The following is a 19,176-nucleotide window of genomic DNA, read 5'->3' as shown; positions in this document are numbered from 1 at the left end:
TGGATCTGGGTACTTGAGAGACCGCCTACTGCCGATTACCTCCACGCGACCTATTAGATCTCACCAATTAGGCCTCCTCCGAGTTCCATCTGCCGGTCAATGCCGACTGGCAACCACGCGGAGGAGAGCCTTCTCGGTGGCAGCTCCGACCCTATGGAACGATCTCCCCGTGGAGATTCGTACCCTCACCATCTTCCAGACCTTCCGCACAGCCCTCAAAACCTGGCTATCCCGTCAGGCCTGGGACTAAGATTGTAACCCGCCCGAATGGTATGAATGTTGTGTTTTTTAAATTTGTATTGTTCTATATGTCTAAAGTTTGTTTTTCCCCCCTCCCCTCTTGAGTTGTGAGCCGCCCTGAGTCCCCCCAGGGAAAAGGGCGGCATATAAATTTAATAAAATACAAATACAAATACAGACGCCGGATGGCTAAGGTTCCTCCCTTAAGTGTAAAATATGGAGGAGAACAGAAAGATCTAGGGTTCTTTCTTGTTCAAGCCTGGAACTACATGCAAATGTATGGCGATGAATTAATTTCTGATGAAGAAAAGGTAAGAGTGATTATGACGGCTTTGGAAAAAAAGCAGCAGATTGGATGGTGGGTTTGCACAACGCTGATTCCCCACTATTAAGAGACTTTAATGGGTTTATGGCTGCTTTGAGAAAACGCTTTGATGATCCCCTCACAGAGCGAAGAGCCAGAATTAAGTTTAAAATTCTTACTCAGGGGAAACGGCCAGTAGCTGATTATGTACAAGAATTTCAGGACCTATCAGCTTTTATGAGGGGTTGGTCTGAAGAAGCATTGTTAGACCATTTCACTGATGGGTTAAACAAAGAGATTTACCAGCAGTGTGTGAACAGGAGACCTCCCCGTAGATTGCAGCCCTGGTATGGAGCAGCTGCTGATGTAGAAACTGACCTGGCCAGGCTGAATTACCAAGGGGAAAGTGAGGGCAAAAAAATCCCCCCCTGCCAGCCCCCCCAGGAGTCCTGAAAGGAGGGAAAAGTGGATTTTCTGCAAGCAAGCCAAAACCCTTTGTGTGTTTCCGCTGTGGGAAGGAGGGGCATCGTGCAGTTAATTGCCAAGTCAAGATGACCCAAAAGACCCCCCTCAGAGAGAGAAGAGGCTGGAAAAACCTCCTAGCAAGAGGAAAGAACCTGCCCTGAAAGGGGAGGAACCTCCTCAGCGTTTCAACCCTGCTGAAGAGGGGGAGGACACGCCCAGCTCTTCTGAAGGAAGTGACTCTGATGATGGACGCTGGGTTAGTTCCCGGTCAGGACCCATGACTATTCCAGTTGAGCTTAGGGTGCCCTCTTCTGGTGCACGAGAGAAAATTCTAGCTCTTTTAGATTCTGGATGCACACAATGCATTATGAGCCCAGAAATAGTAGAAAAATTGGGATTGAAGCTAAAAACTTTGAAAATCCCAATCGCGTTTTGCCAATTGGATGGCTCTATTGCAGGAGGGAGCCCTGCTCATTTAGTTACTGAGCCAATTGAGATGTGGATGGGAACCCACCAACAGACAATAAGTTTTATTGTAGCCCCAGGAATGGACTGTCCCCTTATATTAGGATTGCCCTGGCTGCGTAAGTGGAACCCACACATAAATTGGAGGAAAGGTTGATTATGCATCCGATCTGCCACGCCCCCTGAAAAGGAAGAAGGGGTTCCTGAACCTAATAAGTCAGACCCCATTCTAGTGGCCAGAGAGCAAGAAAAAATTGAAGGGGAAGAAAAAATCCCCACCTGAAAGATGTTTTCAGTGAAAAATCTTCAGATAAGTTACCCTCCCACAGACCCACCGATTGCAGCATTGACATTCTCCCTGGAGTAAAACTCCCTAAGCCTCAGATTTATTCAATGACCCCTAGAGAAATGGACGAATTAAGAAAATTCATTGACAAAAATTTGGAGAGGGCATTCATTGAACCCGCTAGACCCCGGGTTGCTGCTCCAGTCTTGTTTAGAGAAAAGAAAGATGGTTCCTTTCGTTTGTATGTGAATTTTAAAAACCTGAACGGTGTTTGTGTCCAAAATCTCTACCCTTTGCCATCGATGAAGGACATGCTGGCCCAGCTGGGTAAAGGGAGGATTTTCACCAAGTTAGACATATGGGAGGCCTACTACCAAGTCAGAATTAAAGAAGGGGATGAATGGAAAACTGCGTTTAACTGCCCACTTGGTTGTTTTCAATTTTGTGTTATTCCATTTGGACTACAGGGGGCGCCAGCTGTTTTCATGCAGTTAATTAATGAAGTTTTACATGACCACCTTTACAAAGGCGTGATGGTCTATCTTGATGATATCCTTATTTACATGGAAACACGTGAGGAACACGTGAAACTTGTTCGCACAGTACTAAAAAAGCTTCGTGCAGCAGAACTGTATGCTAAATTGTCTAAATGCGAATTTCATCAGGAGAAGGTGGATTACCTGGGATATCGCATCTCCCACGAAGGAATTGAAATGGACCCAGCAAAGGTCCAAGCCGTCACTGAATGGGCAGCCCCCCGCACACGCAAGCGATTGCAAAGTTTCTTAGGTTTTGCTAATTTCTATTGTCAATTTATTCCTTCCTTTGCCAACATTGCCCTGCCAATTACAAACCTCCTAAAATCAAAGGGGGAGGCAAAACCCAGGCCGGGTAAACCCTTAAACTGGACCCTTAAAATGGAATGTCAAGCGGCATTTGAGAAACTAAAATGGCTTTTTGCAGCTGAACCAGTTTTGAAACACCCAGACATAGATTCACCTTTGGTCCAGGCAGATGCTAGTGATGTGGCAGTAGGGGCGATGCTACTTTATGCAAATGCAAATGGGAAGTTGCAACCCTGCGCTTATACCTCTTGAAAGCTAACAGAGACTGAGAGACGTTGGGCTATTTGGGAAAAGGAGGCTTTTGCGGTCAGGTGGGCTTTGATGACCTGGCGTCATTTTCTGAAGGGGCTAAACACCCTTTTGAGGTATGGACTGATTACAAAAACTTAGAGGCATTGATGACCCCCCAAAAACTGACCCCCAAACAGATGAGATGGGCACAACACTTCAATAGATTCAATTTCACTTTGAAGTACATCCCAGGAGGGAAGAATTTTATGGCTGATGCTTTGTCCAGACTTCCTCAATATAATAGTTCAAAGCTTAGTGTGGTCCAACCAGTCATGCCAACGAGAAGCCTCACTGCTCCGGTCGTCACCAGGAGCCAAACCACTTCCAACTTGGAGGTTACACAAGATCTCATTATAAAACTGAAGGAGGCCCTTGAAGTTGATGAATTGTTTCGCCAACATACAGATGAGTGCACTGTAAAGGATGGCCTGGCTTGGATTGGAGCTAAATTGTATGTTCCCGTGACTATTAGGGGCCCAGTTCTTCAACCTGTTCATAACTCACACATGGCTGGACATTTTGGGTTTGTAAAAACCCTGCATCTCATTAAAAGACAATTTTGGTGGCCCTCACTGAAAAAAGATATTGAATCTTATGTAGCTAGCTGCCCCACTTGTGCTGCAGCAAAGCGGTCACCGGGTAAACCCCAAGGATTGCTCCAGGCAGTGGCCCGTCCTGAGGCACCATGGAAGGAGATCTCTATGGATTTCATTGTTGAATTGCTGGAAAGTCAAGGGAATACAGTGATTTGGGTAGTTACCGACTTGTTTTCCAAGCAGGTTCATTTTATTCCTTGTTCCAAGATTCCATCCGCTAAATCCTTAGCTAAGTTGTTCATTACCCATGTGTATCATCTACATGGAGTACCGGACCGCATCATCTCGGATAGGGGGGTCCAATTTACCTCCTTGTTTTGGAAAGAGTTTTTGAAGTTAATAGGCTCCGCCCAGGGCTTAAGCTCCGCCCACCACCCTCAGACTAATGGGGCCTGTGAGAGAACTAATTCTGTGTTGGAACAGTATCTCCGATGTTTCATCAGTTACCAGCAGGATAATTGGGTGGAATTATTGCCTCATGCTGAGGTGGTGTATAACAACTCGGTACACAGCAGCACAGGATTTACGCCCTTCAAAATAGTGTACGGACATGATTTTGTGCCTATCCCCGAGGTACCGGGTATGGAGCCGAGGTGGCGCAGTGGTTAGAGTGCTGTACTGTAGCCACTTCAGCTGACTGTTATCTGCAGTTCGGCGGTTCAAATCTCACCGGCTCAGGGTTCCATCCTTTCGAGGTGGGTAAAATGTGGACCCAGACTGTGGGGGCAATATGCTGACTCTGTAAACCGCTTAGAGAGGGCTGAAAGCCCTATGAAGCGGTATATAAGTCTAACTGCTAACTGCTATTGTACCTTGAGAAAAACCACAAGTGCTGTCCCTTTCCGAGTGGAGTGACCAACTTCGAGAGATGTGGCCTTTGGCTTACCGGGCACTGGATACGGTGCATTGAGCACATAAGAGGCAAGTGGATAAAAAGAGAATGAAGCCAAAGGAGTATAAAGTTGGTGATCGTGTATATTTATCTACCAAATTTCTCCAGACCACTCAAAAGTCTAAGAAATTGGGTCCCAAGTATGTTGGCCCATTCCCAATTATCAAGGTCATCAACCCTGTGTCCGTACGTCTGGAACTGCCTAAATATCTCAACCTTGTCTACCCGGTATTTCATGTCAATCTCCTAAAGCCTGAACGTACTTCTCCACTGTGGGGTCCTTTGGCAGTTCCACCTGCCCTGCTCCTGATTGAGGGTGAACAGCATTTTGAGATTAAAGAAATTTTGGACTCTAGGAAGCATAGGAACTGTGTTCAATATCTTGTGGTGTGGAAGCATTTTCCTCCCTCGCATGCTGAATGGGTTGATAAGGCCCATGTGAGGGCTCCTCGACTTCTCCGTAAATTCTACTCTGCCTACCCAGACAAGCCTTTTCTTTTACTTCCCTTTCCATTTTTCTTCCATGTTATGTTGTTCATCTGTTTGTCTGTGTTCTTTTGTTTCTGCAGGGATGATCGTCCTTTTTTCTGGAGGAGGGCCGGATGTCAGCCTCTGTTTTGCTGCTTGCTTTTTGGCTGCCATTGAAACAGGGAGGGAGGGCATGGTATTTGGTGAGGGAAATAATCGGTACAGGAGGACTGTTAATTGGGGGTTGTTCACACCATTAGTTTGCGCTTGTGGAGGGAGGGGAGTTTCCCGGCAAGGCCAACTGTCAGGCATACCAACCTGATGATGATTTTTGAAGATGTCTCTCATCTGACAGCTGGGGAGATGTACGATTGGACTATGGACTGGAGTACCAAGGGGAGGGGAATGAATCATGTATTGATATCGAATGCTTTTGCACGCTTTTGCTCAGATCCAGCTTTGCCTAGCTTCTATTTACTTATAATCAGTAAAAGTACTCTTAATTCTGCAAAATGGAGTTGAGTGGTTTCTTTCTTGATTATTAAGTGAAGTAGGAATTGACACAATGTTAATCTGTTCATTTCAGCACAATCTAATATTTTTTTTAATTTACCTTTTCCTTTGAGGGAATTTTTTTCCATTTTCCAATTTTGTACAAATACAATTCTAGCTGCAGTTATTACATAAATAATTAAATATACATATTATTTACTATATTTCTCTGGTAAAATACCCAACAAAAACAGTTCTGGCTTTAAATCAATATGCTGCTCTATCATCTTTTCCAACTACATACAAATTTTTGCCCAATATTTTTTTGCCTCTGCACATATCCACCACATATGATAATATGATCCCAGCGTCTGGTGACACTTCCAACACTTGGTTGATTTATCTTTAAACATTTTTGCCCATATTTCCGGTGACATATGCCATCTATAAAATATTTTATACAAATTCTCTTAATATGATGTTGCTATTGTTAATTTATAATTCCTTTCCCATAATTGCTGCCACTTCTCAAGTTCTATTGTATATCCAAAAATTTTTGCCCGTGCTATCATTGTTTCTTTTACTTCTTCTTCTAATTTAATACGAAGTAAATAATTATATATTTTTTAAATCATTTGCTCTTCTGTTCCTGTGAGTATTTCATAAAATTCTGTCAACTCCAAATAAAAACCATAAAGCTTTGCATCTTTTTCATATCTCGATTGTATTTGCAACTTTGTATACCAAGCCATATCTATCCCTTGTTCTTCTAATTCTTGTTTCCTTTTTAATTCTCCCTTTTCTGATAAAATGTCTTTATATCTAATGATATTTTACATCTTAATACAGTTTGGATGTATCAATGCTTCCATTGTCGAAAGCCATATTGGAATTTTTAAATAGTGTTTTCCTCTCACTCTTCCCCAAACTAGTAATAGAGCGTTTCTTACATAATGCCTTTGAAAATAACTATGTATCTTGTTTTTCCACCACAACTATTTCCTATGTAAGTATGTTTATTACTAATGACTTCAAATTGTAAGCAGTCTGTAATAAAGTGGCCACATCTCTATGAAGTTTTAAGAAATTCTGTGATGAATGAGTAACAGATCTCAACAGTTAAAAAGGGGTCTTAAGTTTGGAATTGTGCATTAACATTCAGAGCCACAGTGGTGCAGTGGTTAGAGTGCAGTACTGCAGGCTACTTCTGCTGATCACCAGCTGCCAGCAGTTTGGCAGATCGACTCTCACCAGGCTCAAGGTTGACTCAGCCTTCCATCCTTCCGAGGTTGGTAAAATGAGGACCCAGATTGTTGGTGAAAATGGTGAAACATACTGAAGTTGTTAAAATTTGGCTGCCAATTGCATTGATTTTACTTCATCTACAAGGCAGAATAAGCAAACATGTTTCAATTTACTGTGTTTTGAAGTTCTGAAGACATACAGTATATCTACAAATAAAGAATAGCTCTATGAGTGAGAGAATAAAATAACAGCCTGGGTACACTATGTAATAGAAAAAAAAAGTGTGATAGAAAAAAAAGCTCTTCTATGTGTGACAATTTGTAAGACTAAGATCAAAAACTGTGTACAGAGTATCAAAAAATCAGTCTCCAAGTGCATTCTTCAGTATGTCTCTAATCACTGTAGAAGCATCTTATTATTCAGCTTGAACAATGACAATGTGGAGTTTCTCACTAACTTACAAATAAACATCTTTTGTTCTCCATCAAATGAAAAATGTGAAAATATTTTTTCTACATTTCCTCAACTTGAATAGTTGCATTATGTTTAATTGATCAACATTTCAAATTTCAACCTCTGGACATTGATACCATTGAGCAGAGCTGAGTGCCCGGATGGAACGTTTCCACCAGAGCCCTGTCATAATCAGACAGGTTTTACAATTAAAAAGAGAAGAGCACTAGAAGATTTTTTGTGTGTTCTTCCTCTGAATATATTCGCTGTGGGTGGCTTAATTTAACAAAGAGGCTTGGGTAGAGCTGAGAAGCTACCAAGGATATGCTTGCTGCCAGTATATCACAGTTTAAAGTTAACAGCATTAGTTCTTCCTTTGTATATTGTAGGTCCCAAACAATCTCCTACAAAATGAAAAGGTCCTGTTTTCATTCAAAGGGTAGTTAAAACTCAGTGTACAGTCACAAGCAAAACACTGAGATAAATGCTTTTATACCTTAAACATACAATCTGTCCTTGCAGTAGTTGCTTGCAATTTGCAATTTGGGAACTCATCAGCAGTACCTTCATCAAGGCAAGACCCTGGGGTTTCGCTGTGATTTAGTTAACCAGCTCTGGCTCCCAGCTGTTATCCTTTCATTTATTGTCTGGCTTACTATCTCATCCTTCTTGCTGTTACCTAACCACCATCTGCCATAATAAAAAATTGACATGCTGGCCAGATGGCTGTAGCTGCAGCCGCTTGTACATCAGTTTAAAATTAAATATATTCTCTTAGCCTAGCTGTGATCAATCAGCCACAGCCTTGAGTGAGCACTGGCTGATGAAAGACCTGTCTCCCTTTCGCCCCAGTGTTCCCATAATTGGCTAGGTACCCCCAAAGTATCAGATGATTTGGCCATAGCCTTAACTATGTATTGTGTTCAGAAAATCACCTTAAAGGCTACACATCACCCAAAATTCTGTCACAGCACTGTTCCTGAGGGGGAGGGGGAAATGTCCTCCATGTTGGATATTTAACTTCCATCTATTACCATCAATATATGGTCAAAATGTTAGATGTCAAACAACATCTGAAAAGCCACAGATTGTTCCCTTCTACAGACATACGATTTTCTAACATTACAGAGTGTGCTCTGCTGTGCATGGACTGTTTTCTTGCATGTATTTGCAAAAACACAAGCAAGGAAAAGTAAATTCTGCCTTGAAAATAAAGGAGGTTTTGGGAGAGTGGGGAATACTAGGTGGAAAATGGAATTTTTAAAATTGTTCTTGGCCCAAATTTGTTCACTATAAACAAGTTTTCAAGATAAAAACTCTTTTTAAAAAAAAACCATTTTGCAAACATGAAAGGCTCTGTCCATTTAATTTTTTCTAGACATTTCTTTCAAATTCAGAAAATTGATTGAAAGATTTTTCTAGCTAACAATCCCTATCAGGAGCCTTAGGTAAAGAACATTTGTCTTTTACTAAAAAGGAGAATTAAGTTTACAACCCTACAACTACCTGTATCCATCTCTCTCACACACAGAGGCATTAAGAAAATATACTGACGCACAGAGATCTATCTGTAATGTCTACTCAGAATCAATCAAAATCAAGGCAAGGTAGAATAAGTCTCAAATACCTTGTGGGAATTGAAAATCATATTCCAAAGTAATGGGATGACCATGGAGCTAATTTATTATCTTAAACGCAGCTCAGGAAACTCAAGCAAAGGATTTTTAACAGGGCTTCTTTGGACATTCAGAAACAGGCAGAGTAAATTCTGTCAAAATGGTACCTGTTGCATGCTTGAACTGTGCTTCACAGGGTTTTAAAACTTTGAACCGGGTTATGAAACCTACTGGCAATAGTTAAATAATCTTAAAATATTTGCTATCTTGCACACTTCAGCTGCCACATTGTGTACTAGTTATAGTTTTGGGATTATGTGCACAAAACCTCATGTAGAACCTGCAACAGTAATCCAAGCAAAAGGACCTCAGGCTATAAATTACCATGGCATAACCTGCACACCAGCCAAGTCTAGGCAAAGTCACTCTGATCATGACTTCCACTTGCTTATGCAGAAGTTTAAATCTAGACAGACTCTCAAGTCACAAACAAAAAATGTTTAATGTGCATATTACATACATTATATATGTAAAAAGGGGAGGGGAAGAATTTCACTAATACAGTCCTGTTCATCATCTTGACCCCCCTCCCCCTCTCCTGGATTCTTCTCTCTGTCACTTTTGTTTTGTTATGTGGACTTCACTCAACCCCATAAGACTGGATTCAACTGTGTCTGTAAGTTATATAGTACAATAAATGCTAAAACATTCTGAAGGCCAGCAGCTACTAGTGTGGAATTTGATTTCCCAGCTATTACAGGTATTTATCTTTCACTGTATCTATCTCACAGGGAGATCTTTCTTAGCAGTCAACACAAGTGATAAATACAATAGATTTTGTTGCTTCAGTAATTCTTTTAGATGAGATGACAGGTTTCAGACATTCCTTTTCTTTTCAGAAGTTGAAATACTGTTGTTCAAGGGATATGCTTGCTATTGGATTCCACTTCTCCTTTTCAACGCCCAAAGTTATCTGACTCCATCTTTCTCTAGAATTGGTTGTCAAAGTTTTGTAAGTTTTTGAGTCGTTTTACTTGTTTCTTGTATTCATTCTGTTAGCTTTCCAATAGTTCACTGTCCAGCTGAAGAGTAGATTATACTTTGTGAATTTCTGTGTGGGCAACTAGTAAATAATTAGTGAGCAAATCTTATAGTATATAAGATGCCAATACAAGGAAAATTACACTTATGTTCAAAAAAGACAAGAAACATTGTGTGAATGCTAGTAAGCATTAAGGATTATGCCATTTCACAGTGAACAATTTGAACCACTACTTATTTTACATTCTTAATATGATTTGGAAGTGACATTTCACAGAATCGCTTGCTAGAGTTGAAGTATCCCAATAAACACAATGAAACACATCGTTAAAGACTTCCTGGGCGGGGCTTACTGATGGAAGCAGCTTAACACAGCTGCTCCCGAATTCCTGGTCGTGTATCTGTTTAGATGATCATCTATCAGACGTCTAACAGGTTTCTTACCCTTCGGGCAAGAAGGGAAGAAGATTAGTTCTGCTGTGCAAATGCCCTTTGATTTCTGCAGCTTCTGTGTCTATGGAGAGAGGGGGACCAGCCGAAGGCAGAACGGCGTCCATGCTGGGAATCTCCAGCTGCCTTGTGCAGTATAAAGTAAGCATCCTCCCACTCAGTTCACAGCTTGAATTATTTGATTTTAATACGAGCTGAGCTCGTATGCGAGGACTTTAATTGTTTATCCAAATCCTAGCTTCATTTTTTACAAGATCTTCTTCCGTAAATCTATTTACTTAAAGAGGCTTTTAAAATGGTGACAAGCCTGTTGGACTCTTCCGTAACAATGATTATTCTCTTAATCTCCTTGTTAAATTCTACAGAGCTTTAAAACTTCAAAGGAGAGGAGCGATTTATTACTCTGCCTCACAGCCGGCCAGCAGAAGTTTATTAATTAGTTTCACTTTTACAAGACTTTCTTTCTCCCGTTAATTTTGCTTATCTAGAGACACTTAAAATGGCGATGAATATGCTGAACTGTCTCGTTACAATGCTTATTTTCTGAAACCCTTTGCAAAGCCCTACCGACCCTCAAAACTTCAAAATAAAGGGGGAGATTCAGCACCTCTTTCCATATCTGTACAGTCGGCCAGTAGAGTTTTACTAACTGCTTGAAGATAAAACTTGGAATGGCCTCAAAACCAAATCCTAATTTGAAAACCCCCCCCTCTGCCCCCAGAAGCACATCTCCAATACCTAGCACAAAGTCTCAGCCTCCGCTCCCTATGCCCCCTGCTGGAGATTTGCTAATGAAAGAATTCTTCTTGAGGGAATTAAGTGAGGCTCTTAACGCCCAGACAATTAAAATGGAAGACAAACTTAAAGACTTTAAAGAGGAGAGAAAACAGGAGAGAAAAGAGGAAATAAAAGAAATAAAAGAGGAAATAAAAGAACTTAAAGAGGAGCTGTATGATAAAATTGATGCCAGGGTTGTTAAAATTAAAGATGAAATGCTGGGGCTCATAACTGTATTGACAGAACATGTTTCCAGAATTGAAGATAGTCTAGAGCAGTAGTCTCCAACCGTGGCAACTTTAAGACTTGTGGACTTCAACTCCCAGAGTTCCTCAGCCAGCTTTGCTGGCTGAGGAACTCTGGGAGTTGAAGTCCACAGGTCTTAAAGTTGCCAAGGTTGAAGACCACTGGTCTAGAGGATCTTAATGAAGCTAATATCAACTTGACATCGAAAACAGAGGTGGTGCAACAAAAAGTTGAAAATGCTGAAAAAGAAATTATTATGATACAGTATAGGCAAATGGAACTCGCATTAAGAGTAAGGGGGCTGCGTGAAGAAAAACAGGAGAACCTGAAAAAGATTCTTTCAGAAGCTTTTGATTGTCTGGTGGGAAGACCGGGGGCTAAGTTTGACTGGCAAATCGATAAAGTTTACCGTGTTAACTCTTGGGTTGCAAAGCAGAAACAGCTTCCTTGAGACATTGTTATATATTTCACTACAAGAGAGCTCAGAAACACGATATTACAAGAGTCTTATAACACTAAGCTCCAAATTGGGGGTCAAGACCTGACCGTTTTGAAAGAATGTTAAGAGCCAGGAGACATTATGCTTTTTTAGTGGAAGAACTTAGAAACCGCCAGATACAGTACAGATGGGACGCACCATTTGGCATTATACTTACATTTGATAGGCAAAGATATCGTCTCAACTCCGTATGGAAAGCCCAGGATTTTTACCATAATATTTTGAAGGCTGGACATCCTGCTCCATCTGGACCTGGAGAAAAACCACAAGAAGGACAGGACAGACAGCAAACCACACAACTACCAGATAAGACGGATCATCTCTCTCTCCTAGAAGCGCAAGGGGTTATGGAACAAAGACCTAGCCGTATGATTACCAGATGAATGGAGAAGGAAGCTAAAAGGCAACAACCTCAACAATCACCGGCCATCGATCAAGGAGCTACAGTAACAAGTCCAGAAGCAGTGGGAGGAGCTAGGCCAAAGGTTAAACAGGCCATACAGGAGGCTCTAAAAAAGCTTCAGGTAACCAAAGATGACAACTAAGATTTTAACATGGAATGTCAATGGATTGAACTCTCCACAGAAAAGAAAGAAAATATTTCACTATCTTAAACAGTTTAAGAATGATATAATTTGTTTGCAAGAAACTCATATTAAATCAAACGATCAAAAATATCTGATTAACCCAAAACTTGGTCAACATTTTGTAGCTTCTGCTATGGAAAAGAAAAATGGTATAGTTGTATACTTAAGAAAAGATATGAAAGCAGAATTAATTGAAGCAGATCCCTATGGAAGATACATTGCGTTAGATCTAATCTTAGAAGAGAAAAAGACATTGCTTTTGGGAATTTATGCTCCTAATCAACAGCAAGATGGATTCTATAGAAATCTTCATGCTAAATTAGTACAGTGGGATTATAGGTCTTGTATACTATTGGGTGACTGGAATGGGGTTATAGATACCAAGAGAGACAAGAAGATTTCTCACCCAAATACTAAGATGCGAGCAAAGCTACCTAAATCCTTCTTTGAACTGAGAGATATCTGGCGAGAAAGAAATACAGAGGAATATGATTTTACCTTTTTTTCTGATAGACATCAATCCCTTTCCAGGATTGATTTCATACTAATTACTAATCATTTGCTTTCTAGGGTCAAGAAAACAAAGATGGAGGCTAGGGTCCTTTCGGATCATAACCCAGTTTGGATGGAATTGGGAGGGGTGGTACATGCAAGAAGGTCTTGGAGATTGAATGAAAACTTATTTAGATATGAAAAGTATATCAATGATTGTAAAAAATTGCTAACCGAATACTTTGTTTTTAACATGAATAAGGGTACACCTATGGAATTCGTATGGGATGCAAGCAAAGCGTATATGAGAGGAGTACTGATAAATATAAATAAAGCACATAGACATAAACAAGGGGTAAAACGAATAGAATTGGAAGAGGAAATTAAGAGGAAAGAGCTGGAGTTAACAATGAACCCAGGCGATACAAAAGTTAAGGAAGCAATTTCTATATTAAAATCTCAATTTGATATGTTGATCTCTGACCAGTAGCTACTAGTTTGTTATACGCAAAACACAATACTTTCTGCAATGCAAATAAACCTGGCAGGTGGTTAGCTTATCAGATTAGGAAAAAAAGGAAAATTCGAAATATATCTAAATTGACCTACAAAGGGAAGGAGGTGTTTCAACAGGATGAGATTCAAAAGGCATGTCGGGAATTTTGTACAGAGTTGTATAAGGGGGATAAAATTAATGGTTTAGATATAGACAAATACTTAGATAAAGAGAAATACCCTTAGTTAAAGAAGAACACAGGCAAAAACTGAACCAACCAATAACCTCGGGGGAAATCTTACAGGTAATTAAGCAGCTAAAATCAGGGAAGGCACCAGGCACAGATGGCTTGACAGCGGCTTACTATAAAAACCTACAGTTAGAAATGGTAGAACCTCTTAGAGAATTATTTAGTAAGATTCAAACGGAAGGTAAGGTGCCTCCTTTATGGAAGACAGCCTTTATATCCTTGATACCCAAAGAAGATCAAGATACTACTCAACCAAAAAATTATAGACCTATTTCATTACTTAATGTAGATTACAAAATTTTTACTAAAATACTAGCAAACAGGTTAATGCTGGTTATTCAACAATTGATACACGCTGACCAAACAGACTTTATACAAGGGAGACAGATGAAAAGTAATGTTAGATTAATTATTAATGCATTAGAATACTTGGGAAATTCCTGCTGCGTTTATATTTCTGGATGCTGAGAAAGCCTTTGATTGAGTTAATTGGCAATTTCTGCTGAAGATATTGCAAAAAATGCAGATAGGAGATATTTTTTTACAATCAATTAAAGCAATATACCAACAGCAAACAGCTCAAATTATAGTCAATGGAAGTTTGACAGACTCTTTTCAAATTGGAAATGGTACAAGACAGGGCTGTCCTTTGTCCCCACTATGGTTTATTATAACTTTGGAAGTATTATTGAATAAAATATGGGGCCTGGAGGGTCTAAAAGGAATTAAGGTTAGGCAGCAAGAATACAGAGTGCGGGCCTTCGCGGATGATTTGGTCATAATATTGGAACAACCGCAGGAGTCCAGTAGGGTTTTAATGAATACGATTAATCAATATGGTCAAGTGTCTGGCTTTAAAATAAACTTAGGGAAAACAAAAATATTAGCCATGAATATGAATACTAAACAAAAGGAAGAAATAGGAGGAATGTTAGGATGTGAGGTAGTCAAAAAGGTCAAGTATCTGGGAGTTAATATTTCAATCTCAAATGGGAAATTATACAAGTATAATTTTGAACCACTCTGGCATAGTATACAGATAGAGATGAAAAAATGGGAGAAGTTACATTTATCTTTGCTAGGAAGAATCGCAGCAGTGAAATTGAATATCTTACCAAAATTCTTATTTCTTTTCCAAATGTTACCTATACTTAAAAAGGATGTGAATCTTTTAGAATGGCAGAAGGGTATCAATAAATTTGTATGGGCAGGAAAGAAGCCAAGAGTAAAGCTGAAAATAATGCAAGATACACGCGAGAGGGGAGGTTTGAAACTACCCAATCTAAAACTATATTATGATGCAGTGGTATTGTCCGTAATTAGTGATTGGATCAATTTAACCAATGATAGGATATTGAACCTTGAGGGATATGATCTGGTATAAGGTTGGCATGCTTACCTGTTATTTAACAAAAAACTAGACAAAAACTTTAAAAGTCATATTTTAAGAAATGCTTTACTGCGGGTTTGGAAAAAATATCAACATAAACTAAATGATAAGATACCTATGTGGGCAATTCCTAGACATGCAATTGAAAATATGAATATAGCACAAAAACAGGATAGAATTATTTATAGACAGCTTCTTATTTTGGAAAGGGGGGGCACTACAACTAAAATCCTTAGAGGTATTAAAAGAGGAGAAGGCAGTTCGAACATGGTTCCAGTATGGGCAATTACAGGCCAGGTGGAAAATAGATCAAAAAATTGGTTTTGTCCAAGTTGAGGATAACCTATTTAAACAAATAAGAGATCAAAGTTTAATGCATATAAAGAGGATATATAATGTATTAATACAGATAGATTCAGAAACAGAGTTAGTTAAAGATTGTATGGTAAAGTGGGCTCAAAATATTGAAGAGCCAATAATGTTGGATACATGGGAAAAAAATTTGGGTAAGAAATGTGAAATTTACATAAGCTCAAAACCTGAGAGAAAATTTTTACAAGATGTTCTATAGATGGCATTTAGATCCTAAAAAGCTGGCTTCCATGTATCCGAATTTACAACCCAAATGTTGGAGAGGTGGTTCTCTCGATGCTACATATTTCCATATATGGTGGACTTGCCAAAAGGTTAAGGCATTTTGGATAAAAATATGGTGGATTATGCAAAATATCTTTAAAAGAAGGATAAAGTTTACTCCTCAGTTATTTTTGCTAGGTATAAGTACTGACTTTACAGCGGTAGAGATTAACTTGACTTTGCACTTAATAACGGCAGCAAGATTGTTGGTGGTGCAATACTGGAAGAAGGAAGACCTGCCTACAACTCAAGAATGGACATTGAAAGTTACAAATTTAGCCGAGATGGCTAAAATATCGGCATATCTTAAAGACCACTCAAATAAGAGATATAAACGAGACTGGAAAAAATGGATTGACTATATACAAAATAAATATGGGACTAAGAAATTCCAGATAGCATATGCTTAAGATCAGGAATGATTTAAATTGTTTAAAGTTAGCTGAGCAAGAAGAAGCTAAGATCAATGTAGAGATGTTACTATTTTTTTTATTTCTTTTTTCTCAATATATTTTAGACTGTGTTTGTTAAAAATCTATACCGTGTATGGGTTCTGGGAAGTCAGGGGGGAGGAGGGGGGGTCGGGGGAGAGGGTGGGGGAAGGGAGGGATATATATTAGGTTAGATACAATGTGTTAGATCTTAATGTAATGTGACTTCACATGTATACTGGTCTTCTTTAATTTTTCTTTAAAAATAGGATAAGCCAAGTATATTGACATATAGTGGAAATACACCAAGGGGAGGAGGAGTAAGAAAGAAGAAAGGTGGGCAGAGAGGGATGGGAGAGAGGGTGGGGGGAGGTGAGGAGGAAGGGGGGGAGTGGATGTGGAGAGAGGAGTGGTAGAGGGGGAGGGGAAGTAGGGTAGAGGGGGATGATGGAGGGAAGATAGAAAGTTGGAGGGTGGTGGAAGAAAGAGGTGTATGGAGAGTGGAAGAGGTATATTGGGTTTCTATTTTCTGGGGCATTGTTGACAAGAGGAACTGATGCAATTATTGTTTAATGCTGTATGGTGTTGCTTATGCACAGTATACATGTGAGTGTATGAAAATGAAAATAAAAATAAAAAAAATAAGGGGAAAAAAAGAAACACATCGTTAAACACAACAAAAGTTTCTACAGACAAAAACATGGCTGTACCATGGGTGTCAACTTGTAAAGCATTGCGATGACTATTATCAGGTTGGCATTAGAGGGAGGATTCCATGCATACCTTCGGCCAGAGTCGGATCTCATATTTCTACAACCTTTTTGGTGAATGTGATTTATTACCCAGACAGAGGGGAGGGGACACAGGGGTAAAGTTCAAGCGCAATTAAGTGGAGTCAGTTTCAGCTAGGCTAGAGCTAGCAGATTACTGGGAAGTAATTTGATTCATAATAGCCCCCAAAATGACAGATGTAGTCATACTGGGACTTTCCTGGCTAGACAAATGGGGACTGACCATCTGGTGGAAAGGGGGTACCCGCAGACTTAGGATATCAATGGGCCCCCAACCCCTCCCACACCAGCTAGCAGAAACACCACCCACATAGGAACCCCCCCAAAAGAGCCCACAAGAAAAACTGGCAACCACATCCAACAAAACCCCAGAGACCAAACTCATTCCAATGGAATATCAAGACCTCACAGAAGTATTCAGCAAGGCCAAGTACGATGTTCTGCCTCCTCACCATGAGACTGTGCCATCGAAATTATACCTGGGGCCAAACTACCCAAGGCCAAACTGTACACCATGACACCCCAGGAAATGCAAGACATGTGCAAATACATTGACAAAAACCTAGCAAGGGGGTTCATTGAGCCAGCCAAGCCACGGGTTGCGGCACCAGTCCTCTTCAAAGAGAAAAAAGATGGAACTATGAGATTGTGTGTGGACTTTTGAGGGATAAAGGGGGTGTGCGTACACAACCTAACCCCCCTCCCTATCTCATCTGGCCAAGGGAAAAGTCTTCACCAAACTAGACCTCAGAGAAGCATTCTACCGAGTACGTATCCTAGAGGGAGATTAGTGGAAAACAGCATTCAACTGCCCCCTAGGGAGCTTTCAATTCAAAGTGATGCCTTTCAGACTGCAGGGGGCCCCAGTGGTATTCATGCAGTTAATAAATGAGGTGCTGCATGAGCACCTCTACAAGGGGATCCTCATCTACTTGGATGACATCCTTATCTACACTGAGACCATGGATGACCACGTACCCCTGATCCACCAATTACTGGAAAAACTTCTGGCAGCCAACCTGTATGTCAAGGTATCAAAATGCGAATTCCACCATGCACAGTTAGACTACCTGGGTTACTGAGTGTCAAATGAGGGAATAGAGATGGACCCAGCCAAAGTACAAGCCATCTTAGGCTAGCAACCCCCTTGCACCCGCAGACAGCTACAAAGCTTCTTAGGGTTTGCGAACTTCTACAAGCAACTCATCCCCTCCTTTGCAAAAATTGCCAAACCCCTAACAAACCTCCTGAAGACAGGGAGCCCAGGAATGAAACCTCATCTGGAACAACCCCTACAGTGGGACCTAACCTGCCAAGAGGCATTCGAAACACTAAAGGAAATGTTTGCAAAGGAGCCGGTGCTGAAGCATCCTGACCCCGAGCAACCCTTTGTGATCCAGGCAGATCCCAGCGACATGGCAGTGAGAGCAGTGCTACTCCAAAGAAACAACCAAGGAAACTTACAACCCTGCGCCTATACCTCCTGCAAGCTCACAGACACAGAGAGATGATGGGCCACATGGGAAAAGGAGGCTTTTGCAGTGAGATGGGCACTGCTAACCTGGAGACACCTGTTGGAAGGGGGGCAGAAACCGTTCAAAGTCTGGACTGACCACAAAAATCTGGAGGTGCTCATGACCCCACGGAAACTATCACCCAAACATCAACCATTTTGATTTTGTGTTAAAGCACATTCCAGGGGGGAGGAACTTTCTAGCTGACGCCCTCTCCCACATGCCTCAGTACAAATGCGAACCAGAGCACGTAGTGGGCACCATCATTCCCTCTATTCAAACAGCTGCCCAAATGACCACCAGGCAGCAACACTGTGGCTGGCAAAATCAACCCACAAGTGACCTAACCACGAGGCTAAAAACCAAACTGCTAGCAGAACAACCAATGCATCTTGACAAAAAGAGATAACCTTGCATGGAAAGGGATGAAACTCTACGTCCCAGAATCCCTACGCACCCTAATTTTCCAGAGGAGCCACGACGCCAAACCGGCAGGCCACTTTGGGTTCCTAAAGACTTTACACTTAGCCCGGAGGCAATTCTGGTGGCCTGGCATAAAGAAAGATGTGGATAGTTACATGAAAAGTTGCACCATCTGTGCCACATTGAAAAGACAACCGGGAAAACCCCCTGGACTGCTGCAAACAGTACCAGAGCCAACGAAGCCGTGGGAAGAGATCACAATGGACTTTATAGTAGAGTTGCCGAAAAGTGGGGGAAACACAGTGATTTGGACTGTAATAGACCTGTTCTCCAAACAGGCACACTTCATACCCTGCAGCGGACTACCCTCAGCTCACAAGCTGGCTAAACTGTTTGTGAATCAAATCTACTAACTGCATGGAGTACCTCAAAGAATTATTTCAGACAGAGGGGTCCATTTCATGGCTAAGTTCTGGGGGGAGTTTCTGTGGTCCA

General features: G+C 40.8%; 1 pseudogene; it reads left to right on the top strand.

Annotated features, from left to right (window-relative positions):
* The first annotated feature begins 425 nt into the window (after positions 1-425).
* Positions 426-19,176, top strand: part of LOC148044111 (E3 SUMO-protein ligase KIAA1586-like) — a 45,356-nt pseudogene continuing 26,605 nt past the window's right edge.

The sequence above is a fragment of the Thamnophis sirtalis genome, unplaced genomic scaffold (assembly GCF_051295495.1).
Source record: "Thamnophis sirtalis isolate CommonGarterSnake01/CBP01778 unplaced genomic scaffold, rThaSir2_p1.2 scaffold_9, whole genome shotgun sequence".
NCBI classification, from domain to species: Eukaryota; Metazoa; Chordata; class Lepidosauria; order Squamata; family Natricidae; genus Thamnophis; species Thamnophis sirtalis.
The sequence above is the reverse complement of the archived record's forward strand: the minus strand, read 5'-3'. Positions and strand labels throughout refer to the sequence as shown.